The sequence below is a fragment of the Onychostruthus taczanowskii genome, unplaced genomic scaffold (assembly GCF_017590055.1).
Source record: "Onychostruthus taczanowskii isolate IOZ18803 unplaced genomic scaffold, ASM1759005v1 scaffold18, whole genome shotgun sequence".
Classification (NCBI taxonomy): Eukaryota; Metazoa; Chordata; class Aves; order Passeriformes; family Passeridae; genus Onychostruthus; species Onychostruthus taczanowskii.
The window spans coordinates 11,702,459-11,728,246 of record NW_024499017.1 but is presented as its reverse complement, the minus strand read 5'-3'; positions in this window follow the sequence as shown (position 1 = coordinate 11,728,246).

Here is a 25,788-nt window from a genome sequence, read left to right as displayed (position 1 = left end):
TTTCATGTGTCAGGCAAAGTGTGGAGTGTCAAGAGCAATCTGAAGGAAAGAGTCCTGGGGATAAATGAAAGCCACATCCATTATTTGCTAAAAAGCAGGGAGACGTGTGAGTCCTTCCTGAGGAGCTAGGAGCAAGTTTCAGGGAATGAAGATGTGGAATCTGAGTGGAGCTGAGCCTTGAGTTCACCAGCCACCCATGGACAGCAACTGTCTGCATTTGGCTGGTGGATTCCTGGGACATCTCATCCTCCATTCAGATTTTTCCTGGGATAACACAATTGCTAATAACACAATTCCAACATGTCCTTTTCATCATGTGTTGTTCCAGATCAGTCTTTTTATGCCCCGGATGTGGAAGGATCGCAGGTCTGGTCCTCTGGGAACATCAGCACGGTGACTTTGAGGATCAGGCACCTGCTTTTTGGATGACAACTGCTCCCTTCCCTCGTGATCTTGCTGTGTAACCTTGGGAATGCCGCTTGGATTTTTGGGATCACTCGCTCTGAGGTGTGATTTAACATCTCATGGGTGAATCACAGTCCCAGCAGGCTGGATCCTCACCAGCTTTGCCTTATCTATGGAGAACACCGAGAAACCATCCCAAACTTTATTGCTAAGACCTAGGGCGGGTGTGATGGCCTTTCTCCTATGGAATGCATAAGTTTTCCAAGATCTGGTCACTCCAGAGAGCACCAACTCACTCATTTCTCCCTTGACTTTACCTGTCATAGGTGCCTCAGTGGCAGTGTGGCCTTTCAGAGCCAAGGAGGTAACACTGACATCACTCCAGGTTTTGCAGCGGATTTTTTTGGGCTATTTTTTTGCTTCCCAAAGTCTTGAATATTTTCCAGCCATGATGATTTTCCCTTCTGTGCTTCTTTTTTTAACAGTGGATTTTCCAAGTGGACAATCCCAAAGGTGGCCGGCTTCACGGGCGGGAAAAAGAAAAGAGTCATAGAGATATTTTAAATGCGACGCGAATTTTATGCCAAAAAGTGTCTTTTCCATATTTATAAGCCCCTGTCATCCCCTCTTCCTCCGCCTCCTCCTGCTTGAAAGGAAACTCCATTACAAAGGCAGGAAAGAACATCAAACAAACCTTGCTTGGCAGCCATGTCTATATGTGAAATTACTGTCAGAGTACAAAGGAAGACTCAAGATTTAGAAGGTAACATGTGACAAGAGAATGCCGTCCTTCTCAATGTCTTTACCTTTTGTTGGTGAGGGCTCGGAAGGGGTTGGTGGTGGTGCTTTTTTCTTTTGAGGAGGACTGTGCCAATTATAGAAAGACACAAATCACGGCGAAAGCCCCGCGGGCTGAGGGCGAATTTGGCTGGCTGGGAGCCCCTGATCCCAGCAGTGACTCCAGCCAGGGCTGTACAGGCACGTGCTCACCCTCAGCTCCATCCTTCAGGGCCACCCGAGGAGCAGCCGTGGTGTTTGATCCCACAAAGCTTTGATGGAGCCACTTTGGAGCTGCTGGGGGCTCTGGATGCCCTCAGCTCCCCTTGGTACGAGGCAGAATGTGTTTGGTTGAAGTGACCACATGTGCTTTCCGTGCAGCCTTTCAGCAAATGGCTTCTAGCAAATATGTTTTATTTCACTAGGGGAGCAAATTCCTGCTCCGGAATGGAAGTTATTCCTGCTCTGTGACTGGAAATTAATTAATGGGTCAATGTAGCCACGGTCTTGACGTAGATCTTCGTCTCATCTTTCTCTTCATCTTGGACAGTGTCTTTATTAGCTCTATTCTTATCCACGCTCTTGCAGTCCTGCTTTTTCTGCCAAAACAATACTCTTTTTCCTCGTTTCCCAAACGCTGCAGGAGAGCAGTGGAGCAGCACAGACTGCAGGTGCCCAGCCCTGGCAGGTGGGACAGGAGACATCAAACCTGCTGCTCTGCCCAAAAATTCAGGCATTCAGTTGAGAATTGAATATTCAGGTGTTTATAATTAAAAAAAACCAAAAAAACAACAAAAAAAAAAAACCCAAACAAAACAACAAAACAAACAGCAGGGATTTTATTAAAAACCACAGGATTTATAATTAAAAAAACACCAAATAATGGAATTGGCCACCCCGTTTGGGTGGATTGAGGCATCTGCCCTGTTTCTCCTCTACCCCACAGTCTCAAATGAAAGTCAAGCTGAGAACAATTCCCAGGCCCAACCCTAAACTTGTTTTCCTCTTCTGTATTTATGAAATGTTTGTATCTTTAATCTGCTTATCGCCCTGTGTGGTTCCATGGTCCATCCCCTCCTGGTCCCCTGTGCCAGGACCTCTGCAGGAGAAGCTGGTTCATACTTGGTGTGGCTTGCTCAGGTGTGAATCTCTCCCCTTTGTTCTTTGAAGGAACATTTTTTTTTTTCTAAAAGCAAGGCTTAATGCAAGAGACACTGTTAATCCCTCCTAGTTTTGAGGGCTATTGAACTCACCCGCTGTAATTCAAAGGTGAATTTAACTTTTGAAAGAATAGCAGCTTTCTTTTTGGCTGTTGTTGAAGCGTGGGTGCTACAAGGCCTTTCCTCCTTTATTTTAGGGATGGAGGCATTGTTTGCTTGGTTGTTTTTTTTTTTGAATACACAGTTGATCACGAGCTGCAAGTGACATTTGTTGACCTCAGGCCAGATATTCAGAAGCACCACACCGACTGTCTTGCATCTTTGGGAAGAACCATTGCCCTTCCTCCTCCTCTGAGAACAATAAAAATTGAGGCTTTTTCATTTTCCCTCATAGGAAAAAAACCCCTCTAAAAATCTGTGTGGGGAGGCAAGTCTGCAGGCCTGGTTTATAGCCCCTTTCCAGTCTCATCTGAAGTTTTTTTGAATGAGGTGCAAAAAAGTGGCTGAGAGCAGGGGGAAGGGAGGAAAACTCAGTTCTGTGCACACACACACACACACACAAGATGGAGACACTGGTTAGCAACATAAACAAAAGGTGGGTGGTAACCCCCGAGCTTTTTTTTTTTTTTTTTTTGACAGCCAGTGGTGGCAGTGATGAATTTGTGAAGTTATCTAATTTTCCACTGTTTTAATTAGAGGCCTGGGCTATGAGACCTAACAGCTGGGTTCTTTGTACTGCTTTCTGTTGCCTGACAGAGAAAAATTTCTGCTGTATCTTCAGCCAAGCTTTCAGTCTGACCTGAGCAAATGAAACTTCTGGGACTCATAAACTGTGGTTTCTGGGCAGATTGCTTTTTGAACTGCTCCTAAGCCCTCCTAACATGCAAAGAACACAAAAGCTCACAGAGTGAACTCCCTTTGTACTGCCAAGCTAATGGGGATGCTCATTAAAGAGGTAGGAGGGGAACAGGAGGGGAGGGAGGGACTCTCCCTGGCATATTAGAGGACTTATCAAGTGTAAAGTTTCTCCTGATCGGCCACAGCGGAGTTGGGGCCAGTTGGGAAGTTGTAAAGCTCAAGCCCTTGGAAGACAATGGCTTTGGTTGCAAAGCACGACCAGTTGAGAAACTTAATTTATGACTCAGCTCCTGCCAAGTGATTTTTAAAGCTTTACATTAGACTGGATGTGCATCACAGTTCATCACCCCTCTGCTTCTCAAGGCATGCACTGTAACCACTTTCTTTCACTGTAATCCAGGAGGAAAAAAATGTCAGAGGAATTTTTAGACCTGAATTCAGCTCAGTCTAAAGTCTTTGCTTAAATCCCATTGGAGTCAAAGGAATTAAGCAAGGCTTTGACTTAAAGCATATACTTAATTGCTTTGCTGAATCAGAGCCCATATTCTGATTTTCTTCCTCAGGAGCTCTTCAGAGTCAGAAATGTGTTTTCATCCTCCAAAGGCCATTGCCCCCTCTTTCCCCACCTGCTCAGCTATGGCAGATTTCCTTGGGGCTGTTTTGCTGCAGGAGTCAAAGACACTCGGTGATGACAAGGCCACTCAAGCCAATGCAACTTCAATAAACCAGAAAGTCATTTGATTTGCAAGGAACTCACTGGAATTTTTTTTTCTTTTTTTCTGTGAAGGCAGCTGAGTAATGACCCATCACTCAAGCAGCTGTGAAAGGAGAGCCCTTTACAACTCGGGGGTGAAGAATGGTGCCTTTAATTGCCACGATCTCAGGCCTGGCTTGGACAAAAAATTTCAGGCATGTCCAAGTGCTGGAGCAGATGGATTGTGCAGCACAGGGAGGGGTTGCAGGATTTCCACCCTCCACACAAGGAGTAGGACCATGGGCTGCCGCAGCACTGCAGCCCCACCAGCTCCAGGAGCCAGGGAAGGGACTGAGGGGGCAGCTCTTGTCAGATCCATGGCCACAGAGCAGCAAGGCAACCACCCAAAGAAACCTGGGAGCTGGGAGAGATTTTCCTCCTTGGATGGAGTAGTGCCTGGACCTCATCCACCCATTCTCCTTCACCCTTGAGACAGGGAGGCAAGAATGACAGTGAACTTGGTCAGAGAGTATGGATGAGCATGGTTTTGGCCAGAAATACCAGTTCAGAATTCTTACCAAACCCAGCTGCTTCCAATAAAAACCTTTGTTCCCTTCTGATAGGAAGTGGGTCTTTGTGGCACCACGGTCATGCTACTGTGTGATGCCTTCCCAGTGGTTTGCTCCATAAGTTTGGATCTGGTTTTATTGGGTGAATCCATCACTACAGAAGGGAATTCAGGGCCTGCAGTGTGTGAGGAGTGGGAAGGGAGACCACAGTGCTCCTCTGTCAGGGAGAATCTCCATCTTCATCTCCCTGACGGGCAGTGACAGCTTCTTGCACACACTGACTGCTGCTTTCCCTTATATGTAAAAAGAGAGGAGGGGAGAAATCCTCTTGTGACATTCCCTATTTGTCCTTAGGTGGATTCTCCCATGAAAAAGTGGAAATTTCATCTTCATCCAGTTCAGAAAGGTCACAACTCCCTCTTTATGAACTCTGGCTCTGCTGGGCAAAAGTTCTTGTATTTTGCCCTCGTGACTCTGGATTTGTCCCTAGTGTGTGGGGTGTGGTCTGGGCACAGCTGTGCCCACGTGAAGGCTTTGGGGAAAAGCAGGAATTGTGCCTCTCCTGAGGCTAATTAATGGGACAGTGCTGAGTGCATTTTAATGGAGGCCACTCTGTCGCCCCATGTGGAAACATCTGCACTTTTCTCTGGGATGAAGTGACGGCTGATGTTAAGCAGTTTGCAAGTCCCAGGTGCCAAAAGTCCAACTAAGATGGGATTTAAGCCAAATTCAGGTTGCATTCCAGGCTGTGATGAAAGGGAATTTTGAAACATTTGACTTCCCTGCAGAGCAGAAATTCCATTTCCCAATCATCTCCAAATAATCATTTAAAGATGGATTCTAAATTGGGATTGTTTTAATGTGTCATCTTGGTTTTAATTGCTTGGAGTTCTGAGTAAATGTTATCAGACCATCAGAGCCTGGGGATGGAGCAAGAGCCGGGTGGTGATTCAGATGGAATTGCCTGTTGCCAAAGAGGAAGTGCTGGGATTGGGATGACTCCTGCTCCAGCACAAGACAAGACAGTGAACTCTCTGTTTACAGTGGGCCACCGAAAGAATGGGATAATTGCAATTATCCCAGCGAAGCAGCCTTTTAATGACTGCTTCATTTTAAAAATACATATGTAAATCTCCGAGGAGGTGGAGAGGTGCCAATTTGTCCTGGCCGAGCCGGGGACCTTTTATCTCCTTCAAAGAGCTGGCAGCCCAGCCGTGGCAGCGTCGGGGCAGGCTGTGCTTGCTCAGCTCGTGAGTCACGGCACCGGCGTGCACAGACCACACCAAGGCTCAGCCCAGAGACCCCTGGAGCAGCTAAGGGATGGATACTGCTGTTTTTCCCTCTAATAATCTCTGAGGTTTTGCACAACAAGCAGAGTTCAGCTGGAGGAGTGTGCTCTGGGGAGATGCTGAGCTGTGGGTTCTTCTCATCTGCTGCACTGAGTGGTGAATTCTTCTTTTCCCACCCCATTTTTTCCCCTGCTTCCCCATTTCAGTGGTTTCCCTCTCCAAGGTACATGTGATCCATCTTCCCTGGGATGAAGTGATCCCATATTTATCCTGTCAGTCCAAGATACTCAGCTCTATGCTCTGAAGAATCTCTGTGTTTGGAAAGGAAAACTTCACTTATACTTTGTTATAATTCCCCCCTCTCAAAAGCTCCTGATGGTGAATTTCTGAAGAGGCCCAAGGAATCAGGAGCCAGCACCCTCTGGGTTGGAATTTTTGGACCCTTTAAAGACATTTGAGTGGAATATTCTTTGTCTAACATGTGGTCAGAGGTATCCAAAGGATCAACAACATGTTGAGAAATCAAGATTCTTGAAGGGATAAGACCTTCCCATGCAAATCCTGGCCAAATTCTGTGCTGTGAGTAAGCGAACAGGAGCTGTGCTCTTAATGCTGAATTTATTGGTCTTTGTGTTTCAAGGTCTCCAGTAATTACCATCATGTGACTGGGGTTCATGGACTTGGGAATGTTACACGTCCCACTATCTGCTGTGGGAGTGCTCAGACACACAACCCAAAAAGGCGCAGAAACCACAGATTTATGAGATCAGCCCTTTCAAGTGTGCCCCTGTCCAAGAAATAGGAGTTTCTAAATCACTCCTGCTCTCCCTTCTTCCCCACGTGTTGGATGGGCTCTGCTGAAGCAGGCACTGCTCCGTGATATTAATTGCTGGATTTAATAAAATGTGTTTGGAGAGGGTTGGAGGTTTGCCATGTCAACTTTCTAACTCCTCCTCTCTTCTCCACTTGTGGAGGGGAGGAAGCGAATGGCCACCTCTGGATGTTTGCCAAGCCAAGGGGATGGATCAACATGTTGGAGAGCATGGAAGCTCTCCTTGAAATATCCTAAAAATACTTCAAATCTCTGCCTGAGCTGGGGCTCCCTCGTTTCACCCATGGTTAGCATCCCCCTCCCACCTTGACATTTCCCCTCTGATTTCTTAGGGCCCAAAAGTGGCCATGGTGTGGTTGGAAGGGTCCCAAGGAGCAGATCTTCATGGAAATTGGGCACAGGTCCTCCAAATTTAACACTGTGAGGCAAGTTTCTAGGAAAAATAAAGCCCATCCACCTGTTAGTCACAAAGAGCCTTCCTAATTGATCCTGTAGTGCTGGGAACCCACAAAAGGCTTTGTGTGAGGTGAAATCCCTTTTTTTTTTTCATTCCCCAAACCAATAAACCACTCATTATTTGCAAAATCTGCTTTTTTTTTTTTTTTTTTTTTTTTTTTTTTTTTTTTTTTTTTTTAAATGAATGTTCCAAAAGGGCAGTTTGACTGTGAAGATGAAATAAAAGATACCAAAAAAATTACCATGCAGCATCCTGGTGCCTCTGCTCAAAGTACAAATTGTCTTTTAAGAAACTTATTGGAAATACTGACTGTCCCCTACCCGTGGGTGCAAAGGGGTCTGTTCTGTTGGCAGCTTTTGGTTGAGGATGCTGATATTTAACAGAGGGTTTAAATGCTGGGGGCTGTTTGTGTTCTTTAGGGTGATTAAGCAGCTGCTGAGCAGGACACATGGTTGAAGTTAAATCTGACTCTTGGTGCTTTGGTGCGTGGAGGTTTGGGGGTGATGCTCGTGTTGATGATGTGTTCAGCTACTCTCTGTCCTCCCCTGACTCATATTATTAATCTGAGGTCCTTTCCCAGCCCTCACTGATTCATTCCTTTGCTGTTTCTTCCTCAAACTTGAACTGTGGAAAACAAAACCCCCAATTTGGATTTTTCCTCTGTTAACTCCTGCAGAGGCTCATCCTTCAGGGAAGCATTTGAGTTTCTCCATAACCTTGGGATGATTTGCAGCAACAGACAGCAAAACCAGGAATTATTTGAATTATTTGGTAACCTCATGTCAAAATACTGTGGATACAACAGAGTGGATTAATCTCCATTGCTGCACTCCTGCCTTTTCCCTCCTCTTGCCACATTATTTCCATCCCTTCCCTTCCGCTGGCCCTGGGACTCGTCTGACCTGGCTGAGCCAGAAACTGCTGGAAAAGTTTTGTAGGACTCATTTTCCTGCTGATTCAATTAATTAGGGAGTCAATTAATCAATGAATTAGGGAGTTTGGTGAGTTGTGCCTAGGGATGAGTGAAAAGCAGCTGCATCCTCACACCCCCTGTCATGACTGGGGTTCAGGTGTTGAACTAAAAAGCTCCAGAGGGTTTTGCAGTGAATCTTGCTGCTCCTGGATGGTGCCTTTTTAAAAATATCCAATGGATTGGGATTTTCCAGTTCTGGTGACCCAACAGGGCAGGGCCATGAGTGGCCCTGGGGTTTGGCAGAGGTGGGAGGGAGTAGAGTGGCTCCTGGTTAGTTTTAAAACTGGTTAGTTTTAGTGCTAGAGCATATTCATCTAACTTTTCCTGCTAGAGAAGCTTGCAGAATACTGAACTTTGCACTAAATTGATGAATTTGCTGATAACTGAGTGTTTTAAAGGCTGAGTGGATCCTGGCTAACTGCCTGTTTGCCTTTTTATTATGTGTTGTTTTGCTTTTTTTTTTCCTTGCTTTTTTTTTTTTTTAATTTAGACTTTTAATTTTACAAATCTCCTTTCCGAAATTGCCAAACCTCTTTAAAGTTCGATATTCTGTTCCATTCAATTTACAACTCCAAAATTCCTATTTCACCTGCCACTGCGAGTTCACTTCCATTTTTATTGGAGCCTTTCAATTCTCCATGATTTTATCCCCCCTGAAGTTCTGTGCCTGAATGCATCACACCAAGTTAAACACAGGAATATTTCTGCCGTGCACCTTCAGCAGAGAAACTTCCATTACTCCTGAGAAGAAACCCAGGACTAATTCCCTCCCTGTCCTTAGCCAAGACACATTTTCTGCCTATAGGACACCTGTCAAAGAGGAACAGACTTTTTAATAAAATAAACAAAAATCATTTGGTGAGAAAACTCAGGGAAGAGAAAGAACCAGCCAAGTCCCGGATATCCTGGACAGAAGTTTTCATGCTTCCTTCAGCTGTCTTGAAGAAAAATATCATCTCTTTCTGGCCAATTCCAGTTTTATTTTCAGCCTAAGGAATAGCTGGAGAGCATAGATGAAATTTTCTTTCTTGCCTAATGTAATCAAAGGCTTAGTGGACAAGGTAAATGATGGCACGAGCTATAATTAAATGTTCCAGGGCTTGAGGTGTCTGACTGATCTGAATGTCAAAAGCGGGGTGAAAAATGAGCTGGAACGTGGGCAACAGACCTGCATGGAGATGTTCCTTCCCTCCAGGAGGGACCAGGAAGGAAAGGTCACATTCCAACAGCCCCAAAACGTGGTGATGCTGGGGCTGGGCTCCCAGGGGCTCCGTGGGGCTCAGGAAGGACTTGGGGCTCTGCTGGGGCAGGGCAGGAGGATGAGCTGAGCTCAGCTTCGTGGGGAGGGAAGTGCTGAGCAGAGCTGAGGGATCAGCCTGTGACCTGAGCTGGGATCCTGGCTCAGGGCAGCCCTTGATGTCCCAGGCAGAGTTTTGGCCTCATTCCTTTGTGCCTGCTCGGGTACCCATAAATGAGTTTTATAAAAAGACCCTGTATCAAAACCTCAGCCAAAACCTCTCTAATTACCTCTGATACTGAGCACGGGCATTCAAAATCTCATTTGCAGCCTGCTCCGAGGTCCCTGGCCCTGTGTCTCAAAGCCCAGCACCAAATGAGGCAGAAGATGGATGCAGGCAGGATTAATCTGGTGGTTTTGGGGCACACTCCACCCCTCTTTAGTTCCCACTTGGCTTTTTCTTTCTGCCTTGACCTTGGTGTGCCTTTTCCCTGCCTGCTGCTCTCTGAAAAACACCGTGCCCCTAAAACTGCATCTTAAAAAATAAAAAAAAATCCCAGATTCCCTGTTCCTAATTCAGAAGCTCAGCTCAAATCAGGCAAAGAAATTGAAACAAAGACCAGAGCAGCTTAGACAAAACTGAATTGCTGCTTATTTTAATTCACCGCAATTTTCCTGCAAGCAGCTCTGGACGTTTTATTTGTGAAATTTTCAAGTGTGAAATTACCATAATGCAGGGAGGCAGAGGCCAGAGCTGGAAACTGTTTACCCACAAGTTAAGAAAATGTTTTTGCAGTTGGCTGATGTTCAGTCCCATGAATAATATTTTGCAGAGGAGTTTGCTCCCTGATTAGCACAAAATGCTCTGTGCATGTCGAGGAGAAGCTTTCTGGTGGCTCTGCAGGTTTTTGAAATCCCTCCTGTTCCTCGGAATATCTGGGTTTGTCCTGGAACCCAAGCAGTGCAGAGGAGGTTGGATGGGCAGAGGAAAAGTTGTTTTATCCTGATTCCGAGCAGGGTGTTATCTCTGAATCAACTCTCTCATTTCTCAGAAAAAATTAAAAATTATTTAATTACTCATGGGTGGGTGGAGCCACCGCTGCACTCTGGCTCTTCTTGAGCTTGAAACCCTTTAGTGCTCAGCCTTTCCCCCCTCTCAGAAAGAGTTTTGCTACTTGAGCCTAATCCTGGTTTAATCTTGGGAGAAATCAGCAATCCATCCCTCAATTCACTGGCTTTCCCAGTGATTTGTCAGGATTCAAATTTGGGTGGGAATTTCCCATCCTATTTTTCTCACCATTGGAGAAAGGCTTTCGGCAGCAATTTTAGGATTTTTTTGCTGTTCTTCAACCCTTCAGAAACGGCTCCTGTGCACCCAAGAGCCTTTGGGCCACCAATGAAGGTCAGCCAGGGTAAATGCAGGTTTGGAGCCATGATCATGTGAAGATTTCATGGAGTCACAGGATCATGGAATGATTTGGATTGGCTGCAAGGGACCTTAAATCCCATCCCCTTCCACCCTCTGCCATGGTTTATGTCCATCTAAAATCCAAGCCAAGCTGGGGCAATGCATTGATCAGGCTTCTATGTCCTGTCCTTATTTTATCCATTGCTCTTATAGGATAAAATGTTTCACTCTCTCACAAGCTCAGAAGATATCTCAATTTTACATCATTCCTGGATAAAAATATTTACTTTTTCTGCTCAGAGATAACAACTTCCTGCACTATTTTGCATTTCCCTCCCTTTCTCTATATTCTTCCCATCACCCAGTTTAGCTTTTAGCTGAGAAATTTATTCTGTTGCAATTATTAATGCCTGGGTCTGAGTGGAGCTGGTGACAACAAAATTGAGGGACCTGTACATGGAATTTTTGTGATATTCCCATTGAAGGAACCTAAAGAACAAGAAGAGGTCTCAGGCTGAGAGAGATTTCAAGCTTTCTGAGTATCTTCAGCATTATTTGCAGTGATAGAGGCATTTAATTCAATAATTGAAGGATATAAAATTGAGATAACTTCTGAGCTTGTGAGAGAGTGAAATGTTCTATTCTTCAAGAGCAATTGATAAAATAAGGACAGGACATAGCAGCCTGATCAATTTAATAAACTACAAATTAACCCGAATTTGTAGTTTAAGAGAATGGAGGCATTTTTGGAGCGCAGTCAGGTAAGAACAGGGGGAAATCAGCAAATCCGACATTTCCCTTCAGTCCAAAGCCAATCAAACAGTTGTCAATAAAATTCCCTTTAGTTCTTCAACTTCCTTTACCTTTCCAGAGGGAAAGCAGTCTCTGGAAAAATGGAATGAGTGAGGAACTTGGAAAAAAGGCATCAGAAGGCATATGGGGATGTGTTTAATTCTTCAACTTTTCACTAAGAAAAAAAAGAAAAAAAGAAAAAGAAATTTCTGAACATTTTGACAGATGCCTTTTATTTTTACTCTAATTAACCCAAAAAGAGGATTATTTATTGATATATTTCTGATTTTTCTGTTTTTCCAGCAGCATACAAAGCATGCCTTGGGAAAATCCCTGCAGGAGCTTTGGCCAGGGTATCCTCAGCTGTGCCCTGTGCTTCCTGCAGCTCCGTGGGGAACCCAGGCTCCTGAACAATGGGCTCCAGCTCCCAGCCCTGTGTACAAATCCCGTGTACAAACACAACATCAGCTGCACTTTCTCAGCCCCAATTGTTTGGAGCTGCCTGAAAACTTCCTACTGAGCAAAAGGATTCAAATGCCCACAGTGGTTTCCCTCCCCCCAACCTGCTTTGGGTCTACAAAACAAGTCCATCAGTACAATTTGGGGAAAAAAATCTCTACAATGGGGGCACCTTGTTATTTCCTGGTGGCTTTGCACCCCGTGCTGGCTCTGGGAATCAAACATTTTTGAGTTTATTAAGATGGTTGATTGGGCTGGGCAGTGAAAGGTTTGGGGTGAGAGAGAGGCCTGAATGGGCACTAAAGGATGGCAGAGAAGCAGGAGGGAGGGGATGGGAGTGAAAGCAGAGGGGTCAGAGCAGGGAGACAGCAGCAGCACTGGGAATGTGTGCTGAGTCTGTCTGTGCCATCTTTGGGCTGGGATCACCCTCTGGATGATCCTGGTAACCCCACTCCTGCAGGAATCCAGAGCTGAGGCATTTGCCTCCTGCTCTCTGCTCCATCCCTATTCCAGCAGCTCTCCCCCAGCAGGGCTTTCCAGAGGGAATCTGCTTTTGCCAATTTCCAGAGGTGCAGGGATTGAGTGGGGAGAAGGAGGATGAGGAACAGAGCACCACAGAGCCATTCCCTGGGAAACACCCAGCTCCTTCCCCAGGAAAGGCAGCTCCTAACTGGGGCTCCTCTGAATTAATTAGGGGCTGAATTTCTCCATTTTCAGGGAAATGTAAAAGTCTAAAGAAACATTCTTGGCTGAGCAGAGTGGGGATGCTCAAGGTCTGCTCCAGTTGTGTCTATGGAGTTAAACTGGAATATGGGATTCCTGCATGGTCACTAAAGCTGCAGACAAATGGCTAAAAGAGAGTTTGCCTCACTAATTACCAGATTTTCATCAGTTACTGTAATTCTGTGATTAAGCAGACAGAAGTGGCTCTGTCCTGCACAAACCTTCCTTCTTTGAGGCTGCTCCTTCTCAGAAGCATCCTCAGCTCGTCCCTGCCCATCCTGCCCTGAATCCAGGCACTGGTTTCATGTTTGTTTTCCCTCCTGTTGTGAAGGAGCTGCACAGCTCCTTATTTCTGATTTTTCCTGGCTTGTTTGTGCTCTCTGCAAAGCTAGTAATTAAGATGGCATTTGATCAACTGGCTGAACATTTCCTGAAGCAGAAGCAGGTAGATGTGTTGATGTATTTTTACTTTGAACAGTCTGGGCAAGGCTGTTTTCTCAAGGCTGGACCTCTCTGACAAACTCTTGGAGGTTTGGTCCATGTTTATAATACACAAATACATTGAAAAGAAACAAGAAAAGATAAAAAAATACCCTCCAGTCCTCTGTGAAATTGAAAGCAGAAGGCTGGGGCTGTCTGTGAAAAACTGGAAGATTTCCTCTGGAAATCCCAGGCAGAGGCACAAAGTGGTGCCATCTGCCAGCCCCGACTCTTCCAGGAGCAGCCAACCTGCAGCTCCTGCTTCCCATGCCAGCTCCCAGCTGCTGTGGCACTGAGCCATCAGGAGCTGCTGGGTCAGGCCCCTGGGTCACTCCAGGTCCTGTCTGCAAGCTCAGCCTGGCCTCATCCTGCCCAGAGCCCCTGGGGGCTGCTGCAATCCCCCCAGGCTCCCCTCTTCCCACGTTTTTCCAAAATGGGAGCAAAGTCTCGGCCAAATGAAGTTTTCCCTGTGGTCTGCAGCTCTGGGCAGGTGGAGTTACTTCTGTTCCTGCATTCCCACCTCTCCTCTTGATCCCTTGACACAGAGGGATGAAGATCTACCTGCTGTGAGTCCCTGTGGATCCTGTCCCACCTGGATCCAGCCCTCCTCCCACTGAGCGCTTCCAGCCGGGATCTTTCCTGAAGAAACCTGGGATTATCAAGTTTTGGATTAGCAGTCAATTTCCTGAGTTTCTCAACATCATAAATGAGGTCAAAAAGGTCTTTTTGAATGGAACCCATTAATCTCCTTGTTGTTAGCAAGGAAATGTTGAAAAGTGCAGGTGTTAACAGTTGCCGTGTTATTTTTGGGAGAATGTGAACTGAAACACTCACAGGAAGCGTAGTATTCCCCTGCCAGCATCCTGGAGTATTATTTTAGGCAGCAGAACTGAGGGTTATGTGCAGGATTACGCTTTCATCACACCTTTAGGGCTTGAGCACGTTGTGTGCAAGAATTCTGCCTGGAGCGTTTCTTTGCTCTGTCTCCTCTGTTTTGGAAAAATGAAAATAATCCCCGTGGTGGCCATCAAGGAGCAGCAGCATCGTGGTGCAGCTCCTGGGTAAAAGCAGGACAGAATCCAGTCCCTGGATCACAGAATGGGTCACAGAAGGGATGTGCTTCAGGGATCATTTCAGCTTCCTCCAAAACACAGCAAGGTGTGGGCATCTGTTCTCTTTGAAAGGCTTCTTCAGGAAAAGCCTTTTTACAAATACACAGCTGGAAATGAGCCCAGGTGGGAGCTTTGGGGTCTGGATCCAATATCCAGCCTGTGTGCTGGCTTTGGGAGCAGATTCTGCAGAGGGGGCAATAAAGGAATGGGAAAGGGTCAGGCACGTGTGGAGGTGAAGTGATGGGATGAGGGTCCCCGAGAAAATCAGAATTCGGGAGAGTTTTAACCAGCAGCTTTCTGCTGCCTCCTTCTCCACATTCTTCTGCTAATTGAATTCCCAAGCCTTGTAGCTAAAGTAAGATCCATACTCTTATAGCAACAACACAAGCTCGTGTTTCAGGCACACATCTAAATATGTTCACCACTTGAAAGGTTTCCAAAACATGGCAACTTCTCTGTGTGCAGTGGACAGAGCTGTAACCTGTTCTGGTGGCAAAGAAAACGAGAAAATCAGAAAAAAAAGACTCAAATTATCATGAGGGGCAATGAGTAATAAATGAAATGATGTGACTGAAGCCCGGATTTTGCAGGTATTGCTGGTTTGCTGTGGTGTAGATGTGGAATTGTTTGTTCTTGCAAGGAATGACCTTATGTGGATGGCCAGACAGAGTTAACAAAGCCACATCACAGGGGAAATGTCAGCACTGGTGGCTCAGTGAATGTGCTGGCTGCAGAAACTTTCCCCAGTGACATTGGGTGGTTATAAAAAGCAGCATCTCCACAGAGATTCAGAGGGAAACCATCCAGGATCCCTGAAGAAATTAATGACCCTCGAAGATGAAGGGCTTGAAGTTATTTTCTGGTATAAAAAGGCTGAGTGGAGGAGCAGAACCACCCCAAAGCTTCCTATTTGTTTGCTTTGATTTCTCCTCCTTTTAAAAGAGTGGTGGCTGGAGCTCTCCAGCCAATGGAACCGATGAGGAAAAGCCATCTGGATCCTGATGAGGTTTCCCCATCAGCTGGTTAAAATCCAGAATAATCAAACTGGAATCTCACTGAACATGGAAGAAATTCTCTTCCCATCCCCACCAACCTGTCCTGCACTACTGCTCTGGCAGACCAAGCAATTTTCCACAGAATATCTGGAATTTGAGGTGGGTTACTCATAGCCAGGCACTTTTCCAAGCAGTTCTTTATCGGCTATGAGGGGTTTTTTTGGGATTTTGTGGAGTTCTGACTAACAGAGGAGGCAGAGCTTTTAGATTCTGCAGAAACATTCTTGGCTGAACAGAGTGTGGATGCTCCAGGTCTTCTCCAGTTGTGACTTTAAACTGGGAGATGGGATCTCTAGGTGGTCACTGAAGCTGCAGATAAATGCCTAAAAGAGAGTTTGCCTCACTAATTAGCAGTTACTATAATTCAGTGATTAATCAGGTGTGTAAGAGAACTCCCTTGGTTTTAGTGCTGACACAGAAATCCCAGGAAAAGAAAGATTTTTGGTAATGTGTTTATCAAACAGGAGGAAAGGCCCATAATATAATGAAGGCAAATGTACAATACCAGCCAAATCAAAGGTTTTATCGTGACAGCAGGTTAGAAATGACTCCAAATTTTCAGCCCTATAATTTCTTAGTGTTTTAAATGATGTTTCTGAGCAGGATGATAGGAAAGGATCCCAGCCCACCAGCACTGTCCTGTTCCTGATAGGGAACCCCTGATTGCTGCCCACAATCTGAGGTGGAGGGAGGATAATTTCCCAGGAACCAAAGCCATAAATACTCTCTTTCACCTTCAATGGGATTCATAAAGATACTCCCTTCTCTTAAATGCACTAATTCAAAATAACACACTCACTCCCCAGCAGATTTTTTTTTTTTTTACCTGACATCTGTTCCAACATCTGCTGAGCAGGACAAGAATGAATCACATTACACTGATTGTATTTGCTTAATTCTACCATGTAGTCTTTGATCCACATGAGGTGGACATGCTGAGCCAGACACCACGAAACCCAAACTGCAATCCGGGAGTTCTTGCACCAAACAATTACAAGGCCCAGATTTTGATTCTTGGCTGTATGGACACAACAAGGAGAAAAGTCATTTCTTGCTCACAGGCCTCCAGATTCACTCTCTGTGTGTTGAGGGAAAGATTTTGCCTCTTATCACTCAAGTTTTTTTCCCATAAAGGAGTCTGCAGCTGGCTGGAGTTTTCCTCTGGATGTGGGAAGGTGCTCCCTGCTCCCAGGTTTTGCTGATTCCCCAAAGGACACCCACATTTGTCACCCACACTCTGCTTCCCCAGGGTTGTTCCCTCATCAGAGGTTCCAAAACCCTCATTAAGGCTTCAGAAGGGTGGGAAATCTTTTCCTTGTGGCACCATTCCGAAAGGGATGCTGCAATGAGAGGAGGATCAGAAGCAATTTGATTTTTCCTGTGTGTGCCATAACCTTTGGCACTCAGTCTGAACAAGCTCCAAAAAACTCTCCTCCACTTCTCTGTAGCATTTCCAGCAGGTGCCCCTTCCAAGGGGCTGCTTGGGATAATCCCCTGACTCCAAAGATTTCTTTTGATTAAAAAATAAAAGGAGGAGGAAAGAAGAATTAAAAGTCACCACAGCCAAGCTCTTTTTATTCCATGGTTTTAATTAGGCAGCTGGGAAGAGACCAAAACTGAGCTCCAGCACATTTGGAAGCACCTCAGGCAGCCATACAAATTACTGAGTTAAAACTAAATGCTGCAGAAATCCCATGGATTACGTGGAGGCCCAAGTAAAGCTTCATGGAACGAGTCAGAAGAGGAAAAAGCTGTTTTTATTTACATTTGCTGAAGTGCTCACTGGGGTGGGATACACAGAGCAGAGAATTAGAATCTGTCTGTAGTTTTTTAGATGTGTGGAAGCTGATTTTTTTCCCTAAGATGGCATCAAAACTTTCAGAGTCCAACCCAGAGGACTTCAGCTCTAGAAAAAAAAGCTGGGAGGACCAAAGTGAGCTCTCCCTGTCCAGAGCATCTTGGCTGTTTCCTCCTGGAATATGTCATGGCAGACTGGCAATCCTTCCCTAAGGTTGCTTTTACCTTAATTAAGACACAATTTCTTGCCCCACAGGGAGATCAAGGCACAGAGGTGGAGGAGATGCAAACCATGGGTTAGGGTGTCCTTTTTGAGCAGATATGTCCATAGGCAGGACCTCAAACCATCCCTGATCTCTCTAGGTTTCCTCATTTCCACACAATTTTCCTTTTATTCCTTTTTTTTTGTTGCCCAGATTTTGAGGGATGCTTCCACTCTTTCAAAAAAGATCTGCCCAAAAATAGTTAAAATTAACAGAGAGAGAGACAGAGAAACAAGAAAGATAAAATCTTACTGCAGAAATTACCTGGTCATCCTCTTTTTCTCCACCAATTTAAAAGAGCAAAAAAAGCCTCCATAAAAAACAATGTCCGGGGAAACTAAACTGTCTTTGGTCAAAATCTTGGTGTCATGGAACGAGGAAAATGTGTGTGGAATAATTTCCAGCTAATTGTAATTGGGATATCACTTATATTCCCTACAGGTTTGTGCCTGGAGCAGTGGATGAGGAGCTTTTTGTGCCATCAGCATAAATCCAAGGAAAACGACAGCAGATGTTGGTGACACTTTTTGTTTCCATCTTCCGCTTTTTTGTTTCGTGTGAGGGATCCCAGCGCTCTCCAAGGAGGGATGAGGGATTGGAGGACATTTCTTCATCCTGACGTGTTTGGGTGTTTTTTCCAGCCAAGTTTCCTTGGTTTTGTGTTGCTCCCTCACTCCTTTCCTGGTACAACTCACACAAATAAAGCTGTTTATAGTGCCTAAGGCTCCTCAGAAATACAACAGCAGGGCTGGAAGAGTTTCCTGGAGCCTTCTGGTGCCTTCCAGCCTCTTGTGTTTAGGCATGGATGTGCTTTGAAAGGGATTTTTGGTTCCTTTCAGCCTTGGGGGGTGTTTGGAAGGACCTTGGAAAAAGTTTGGGAGCTGGAGCTCCATGCCTCTGGTGTCTGGAGTTCACCTAAGTGGTTCCTCCTGGTCTCCCTCTTCCCACTTTTCTGATTCAGGATTCATTTAAAAATCTTTTTTTTTTTCACAACACAGAGACTCCCTTTGGGGCTGGAGCGTTGGGAATTGGGATTGCTCAGTCTGGAGAAGGGAAAGCTTTGGGGTGAGCCAGTTTCAGCCGCCCAGGGCCTCAGGGCCCACGAGGAAGGAGGAGAGAGGTTCTCTGCAAGGGCCTGGAGAGACAGGACAGGAGGAAATTGCTTCCCACTGAAGGAGAGTGAGTTTGGATGGGATATTGGGAAGGAATTCTTGGCAGGGAGGGTGAGGAGGGACTGGGATGGAATTCCCAGAGGAGCTGTGGCTGTCCTTGGATCCCTGGCAGTGCCCAAGGCCAGGGCCTGGAGCAGCCTGGGGCAGTGGGAGGTGTCCCTGCCATGGCAGGGGTGGGATAAGATGAACTCTAAGCTCCTTTCCCACCCAAACCATTCTATTATTCTCTGATTCTACCCCATAAAATCAGAGCCTGCCTTTGGGCTTGACCATCGTAGGCAGACTGAGACTCAGATGCTAAAACCATGGGATAACTGAGGCTGGGAGGGACTCCTGAAGTTCTCCTGGGCTGTCAGAGCCAGAGCAGCTTTGATGTTGCACAAGGTTGCTCAGGTCCATGCAATTCCTGGTAGTCAGTCATCCTGGGAGACCTCCTGCCAGAGCTGGCAGGGATCAGCTTCTTCCTGGCACAGAGGCTGAGCACTTCAAGCATTCCAGAAAAAGCCAGATGGTTTCCTCAGCCCTCCTTAGAGGAATCTCCTGGCTGGCTTGGAGGCAGTTTAACAGAGGGACACGGTGGGATGAAAATTCCAAAGGGAACACCTTGCCCTGCTCAAGAGGAAGAGAAAAAAAATTAATTATTAAAGAAAACAGAGATAAATTGGCAGTGAAACCATCCAAAAGCAAGGCAGATCCAAAGGAATGACAATTCCCTGTTTGTCCACCAGCCAACTCCCATCCTCAGGATTTCAATTACCAACCTCAGTGCCTGGAGGTGGCAGGAAAGGCTTAAATTGTTCCACGTGGAGTTGCAGCTCGGAGAGAAGAAAAGGGATTTATTTTTCCTAACGGGAATGGGGTCACGGTGATTTCTCCTCCCTGGAATCCTCTCCACGGACACGCTACGGGGGGAAGTGTGGGTTCTGCTTGGGATTCCAGGGAATTTGCTTTGAAACCTTTCAAAATGTCTCTGGAAGTAAGAAAAATGTTCCCATTCATTAATGCTCTGGAGCGAGGGGGAGGGAGGGGAGAGGGAAAGTCCATGGTCAACTGGAATAAATGCAGCATTGCTGGGATCAGAGGAAGAGGAGAGGCAGAGGGAACCAGCATTTTTCATGGGGAAATGTTACTATAGAACAAAAAACAACACGCTGCGGACTCACTGCTCTTTCCAAGGTAAAAAAGGAAGTTTATTTTCTGACTCAAACACTTATAGATTTCCAAAGGTGACAGTGGATTGGAGGGCGAAAGTGCCACCTCTCCAATGACACTGGACAAACCAACAGCCCATCAAATTTCTCCTCCTCCAGAAAAGAATGCAAAACAATAAGTTATTTGCAGAAAGTGTGTGAGAAAGTTCGTTACAAGAATGTAAACATCAGAAGGCTTAGAAAATCTTTAAAAATCAGGGCGACAGAGAAAGAAAAGAACTCAACTTTCAAAGGAAAGGGCTTGCCAGAGCTCAGGGCAGCCTTTTCATTTTTATTATTATTCTAAGTGGTTGGAATTCAAAGTGATCTCCTCAGATGTATTCCACTCTGTGGGTTTGGATTCCTGGCTGGTGGCTGCTGCTGAAGTGGTTGGAACCTTGAGAAGATGGGAGAAGTGACATCCCCACCCAGCACATCCCACCTCTGTCACCTTCTCTCTGTCTGATTTATCTCTCATAAGCTGAGCCTGGCATTGATCTTACCCTCTGCAAGGACTCATTAAATCTACACGTGCATATATTTATATTTTTAAAAAATAAAAACATTCAGAGAAACTTTCCTGTTTTTCTAAGCATTGAAGCTTGCACGAAAAGTATCACCACATGAGGAATTTTTTTTATTATTAAAGATATTTCTAGGTCTGACTTAGACTCTGGTGGTGATCTTTACAAACTATTCCCATTCCATTTTACTCACATTGCTCCATGCTCACTGGTTTTTAGTGAGTTTATTAATAATTAAGTTAATAAAAGAAGAAATTTCTGATAACATTATTAATTTTTCATAATAAATATATCATTAATCTGAGCCCTCATAAGGATCAAGGCATCAGAGAAGATTTTTTTAACTTGCCAAAAAAGTGGGAATGGTGGACCCTGAAAAAGTTGGAGAATTTTGGTTCTCATTAAAAAGCTGGATAAATTTGTTTATTCAGAGAAGTTGGTTGTTGATCCAGCACCTGAAATCACCTCCATCCAGCTGAAATTTTGTCAGGAATGTTTTTTCCTTTGGGTTGTGTCCTGCAGGGAAAGTTCTCCTGAAAATAAGAACATGCCTTGTGCCTGCACAAATGCCCAGCCCTGTGCTGCTGCCATGATTGACACCTGTCACTCAGAAAGGCAGGGGCTCCTTCTTTTGGGATCAATCCCTGAATTAAGGAGGGCTTGAAGGGAAGGAGGGAAGAGGAGCGGAGCTGGACCCTCTTTAGGATCAGTCTGGCAGAGCTAAGCCAGGTTTATTTGCTGGGATGTCACATTGGGTGGGGCTGGAGAGGAGCTGAGGCTTCCCAAGAGGCAGAGCTGGATTTTACAGTTTTTCCCTAACAGATTTTAGATTTTCCCTGCATCCATAAACGAGGAAAAATCCATAAATGAGATAAAATGGGATAGCACCATCCCCAAGCTTCTCCTGGCCCTGGGAAATCAGTGAGAAAGCTTCCTTCCATGGATTTGGGAAGGCTGGGGAGGCCCCTCTGGCCGTGCTGTTGTCAGGGAGATGCTCAGGCCCTGCCTTGACCCCGCTGCAGATTTCACACTGGCCGTGCTAATGGGAAGGAGAATTCCCCAGGGGATCCTAAATGTGTCTGTCCCTGCTGTGTCCAGGCCATTCCTGCCAGGAACAGCCAGGGATGTGCTCTCCAAAAGGTGGGACCATCCAAGCCCTTCCCATGGATCTCACCCTGCTCCAGCAGCAGAATTAGCCCTGGATGCACTTTGCAATTTGCTTTTTTTTTTTTTTTTGCCTAAAAAACCCAAAAACTCTGTGTATTGCAAGTTGGAACGTTGCAAAAAACAAAAAAAAAATAATAACCAACCCAAACATAAAAGCTCAGAAATCAAAGGTTTCCTGTTATAAATAATCTTGTATCCCTCAGGCACTGAAGGGGAAAATATAGCCAAGATTAGATTAAAAGATTTTGGGGGCTTTCTGTGGCTATTTTTTAATTTAGGAAAAAAAAAAAGTCTAAAAATAACTTTGGTTGGTGGGAGGTTGAGGCAAATGTTTCTTTGCTGTTTTGGAATATGTTTGCTAGGATGGAGTGTCAGTTTGTCCTTCTGGCACAGGAATTCCAAATCCATATGTCTGCACTTCCAGGGATCCCAAATCTCTTTGCCTTTTCCAGAATGAAAATTTCACACTGGCAAACACACAGCACAGTTCTGCAGGATTTGATCCCTTGAAAAACCAGTCACAAACCAGGAGGAGCTTTAAACCAGCTGAGAGCCAAAAGTGCTCAAGGGCTTTTAGATATAAATATGCTGATTTTTATTCAAAATTTGTCATTCTTTCTGAGTGGCAGCAAAGAGTGGATTTTTAGACTTCTTTGTGCTCTCACTACCCAAAACATCCTTAGGCCAGTTTTTTAAATTGTAGCTATGAAGTGTAAAAAAATATTTTTGTTTTAGAACCACAGCCTGAACATTTAATTTGAAATTTCCAGCTTCTAAGAAATAATGAGTAATTGTTGCTTACAACCTTAATCTGCCACTCATGATCAAATGTTTATCAAATCTACTTTTTTTCCAAGTTGTAATTTAGGATTCACTCCAAGTGTAAAAAAAGCTGAGAGACATTGAAAGTTATTGTAATTTTCTTTTATTATTTCTTTTATTATTTTCCCTTAATCCACTACAGAGTGTATTATTTCTGGGCATATAACTGCTACCAGGAAAGTCATCACCTTGCTAACGTGTTTTCTGTAATAAACATGAATTAAAATGTCTGCTGGTTTAAACAGCAGCGTTTTCTGTGGTGTCCCATTATAAACACCCTGTGGATGAAGGCAGGTGCAACCTGAGCTGGGAAAATGTAGTTTTGTCCTGGGAATGGCGGGGAAATGGTTCTGATCCTTCTGCTGCAGGCACAGAAGGAAGAAATTGGACAATTAATGAGCACCTGGGATGATGTGGGAAGGTTGGGTTAACTAAAAGGGCTGATTAAACCTATCCAGGAAATAAATAGGAGCAAGGAACTTTGTCTTTTCCATCTTGACCACATCTGATTCACACTCTGCCTGATCCCTGTGGCAGACATGAAGTCAAATATTCCTGACAGACCCAGGAGGAGGAAAAGAGGAGGCAGAACTGGACTCAGGCCAACATTTCCCAACCTTTCAGGGTTTTTCATGGTGATTAAATTCTTGTGTCCATTGCTTCTGTGTAAGTTTGTCATTTGAAGGCACAAGAAATGGAGATTTTTGCCATTCTGTTTTGCCATTTCACATTCACTTTTTGACTGTGGCTGGCAGGGATTTTCTTTCCCTTGGCTTAATGGAAATTAATCCAGTGGTGCAGACATCAGCAGGAACAAGTGTCCTTAGATTTTTTCTGGACAGGCTCCAGAATGTTTTGTAGGATTCTGTTTCTGTTTCATTTCCAGGCTTTATAGCATTGTAGATAATGGAAAGTTAAATAAACTCTACTCGCTCCTTTGCTCTGCACTTCTTTGTGGCTCCCATTTCCATGAAAATCAAGGCAAAAAACACACACAGAGGGTCAGAGTCTCATTTCATATCAAATTTGCTCACAGCTAATTGAATTGCAGGGAATGTCTGAGAATTCTGCAAAAGGAATTTCTGGACAGAGTTACCTGAACACGTCTTGAGTGGAATTTCCAGTGGGTGTAAAACCCAGCACATGTGCTCAGGAGATTATTTACCCTTTCCTGTTTGCTTTTCTCTTTTGAAGTTCCCAAACACACAAGGGAGGCAGCTTGAAGCAATTTCTTCAAGCTCTTCACTGGTGAAAATTTAAAAAATAATAAGGGCATGTGCCAGTTGGTTGGACTGAATTTCCTTGTGATACTCAATCCAAAGAAAGAAATTCCTGGTAAAACGACCTGGTGCAAATTTGTTTAGATCTTGCACATCTAACCCACAGCCAGACATGTTAGGTTGTGTTTCTTTATGGCACAGCTGCAAGAGCAAGATATTAATAGAAGTATTAATAGTTAGAATTATAATAATTCTCAGCAAGTCATGCGATACTGGAATACTGGAACACACAATGTGAAAATGCAGTTGTGTTCCTGTAAAAAATCCATAGGCACACATATGGTTTCATAATATATCCTAGATTGCAAAGAACAAATGGAATTTAGGAATGATTTGGTTTACAGTTCCCTTAAGTAACATTATCTTGTTAAAGACATTAACCTCAGGCCTTTACTGTTATATATTTGCTTTTATTGTTTTCATCCTGGGGAGCAACCTGTAGGAGAGACACTCAACAGGAAAAGAAGGTTCAAAGGGCATCAAAACATTGATTTTCAAGATGGCTGAACAGCTGTCTTGGGAGCACTGTGCAATTATGAAAAACAGACATCTCTCTTCAGCCTCCCTTATTATTAAAGATCTTCCCACCCCTTCCCAGCACTAATAACTGGGGGAAGATTTACCTTGGCATCGTTGATTTTCCTCCACAGGCTGTGCTACTCCCACTAAATGGAGTTTAACAGGATGAAATAAATTCTCTGGTGAGCTGCATCCAGTGAAACACCGACAGAAAAACTGAGAATGGCTCAAGCAGCCTCTCCCAAAAAGATTTCCCCCCAGCTCTAGTGACCTAGTGGGATTTGTTCTTTCTGTTCACCCTCAGGGCTTTTATCCCACTTTTTTTTTGGTTTTTTTTTTGCTGTGGGTTTCTGGGCTTGGTATGCACAAATCTGACAACAAACTTTAGGAATAACATTTCCATTTAGGTTGCCTGACAAGTCCATTTTCCAGGCCCTCTGCACGTGCTCTCCAGGTTTGCTCCCATTCCTTGAAACAGGTGTTCTTCCCTGGTTTTCCCTTTTCCCTGCTGAAGGCCAAAACAGCTTTTTAAACTTTTTAAATGCCTTTGGCAGGGCCTCCTTCAGCTGTCCAGGGACGAATCATCTCCCACCATGAGCTGTGTTGTTTCCAGAGCGTTTTCCACAGCTTCTCACCTGCTGTAAATGAGCCGAGGATGGGGAAATCTCAGCGCTCCCGATTGCATCATCCCCCAGGCTCGGCTTTGCAGATGCTCTGAGCAGAGAGGTTTGGAACTGGGCTCTGCTCAAGGTCCCCAAATCCCTGCTGGCCCTCAGTTCCCTCTCCTGAGGGCCCTGGCCAAGGTGCAGCACCACGCTCAGAGGTGGGGAATTTGTGTCCCACAGGAGGGTGAAGGAGCTGCCTATGGAACCCCTCTCTCCCAGGAAAAACAAGGAAAAGCCAGGAAAACTGAGGTGATGCCAAAATAGACCAAGCCATGAGAATGGGACAATATGGGGAAAACCCAGCTGCTCCCAAGGGGAGAACAAACCCAAAACAATGCAAAATATGAATGTTCTTCAAGTCCCATTGCTCAAACAGGACTCCAAGTCCCAGGATTGCTTTCCCAAATAAAATTGCTTCCTCTGGAAAGTCCTCATTGCACAGCTGCCCCAGACTCAATGACTTTCAAGCCCTTGCCTCAAGGTTTCCAAGCTGGGGCAGCTTTTTTGTGTAGTCCCAGCTTCAAGGGTCATCTTGGGTATGTGATGATGCTTTTTTTTTTTTTTTTCCATTTGCAGTTGTCCTCTCTGAGTTAAGGCAAAGACTCCATCCAGTGACATCCCTCCAGGAGGTCACAGCACACAGTTCACAGGAGCAAGCAAGGCTCTTCAGATCTCCACCAGCTCTCATTTCAGGCTCCTTGCAAACTCGAGCACCAACCTCGTTAATCAGTTGCAGATGAAGGGTTATTTCTTTCCCATGACCACAAGAGATAGAGACTGATATAAAAAGGAAAAAAAAAAAAGAAAAAAAAATATAAAATAAAAGCCCATATGGCTGAAACTGTGGGTTCTGGAAGAGAAAGAAGCAGCTGAGATGTCCTGTCAAGTGGTATTGCTGTTTCTGCCTCTGCTGGATGAGTGTTTGGGGCTCTTTGCTGTTCCCCAAGGATGTAATTAGGATGCAGCATGGTGGGTCTCCATTCCTGGAGTTTCCTGCAGGCCAACAGCTGTCCAAGGGGTTTTTTTCCTTTTGTCTTTTCAATAGGCTGAGAACTGGGAGCTTGCAGCTTTTCCTTACTGTCACAACAATTTGCTGCAGAGAGAAAAGG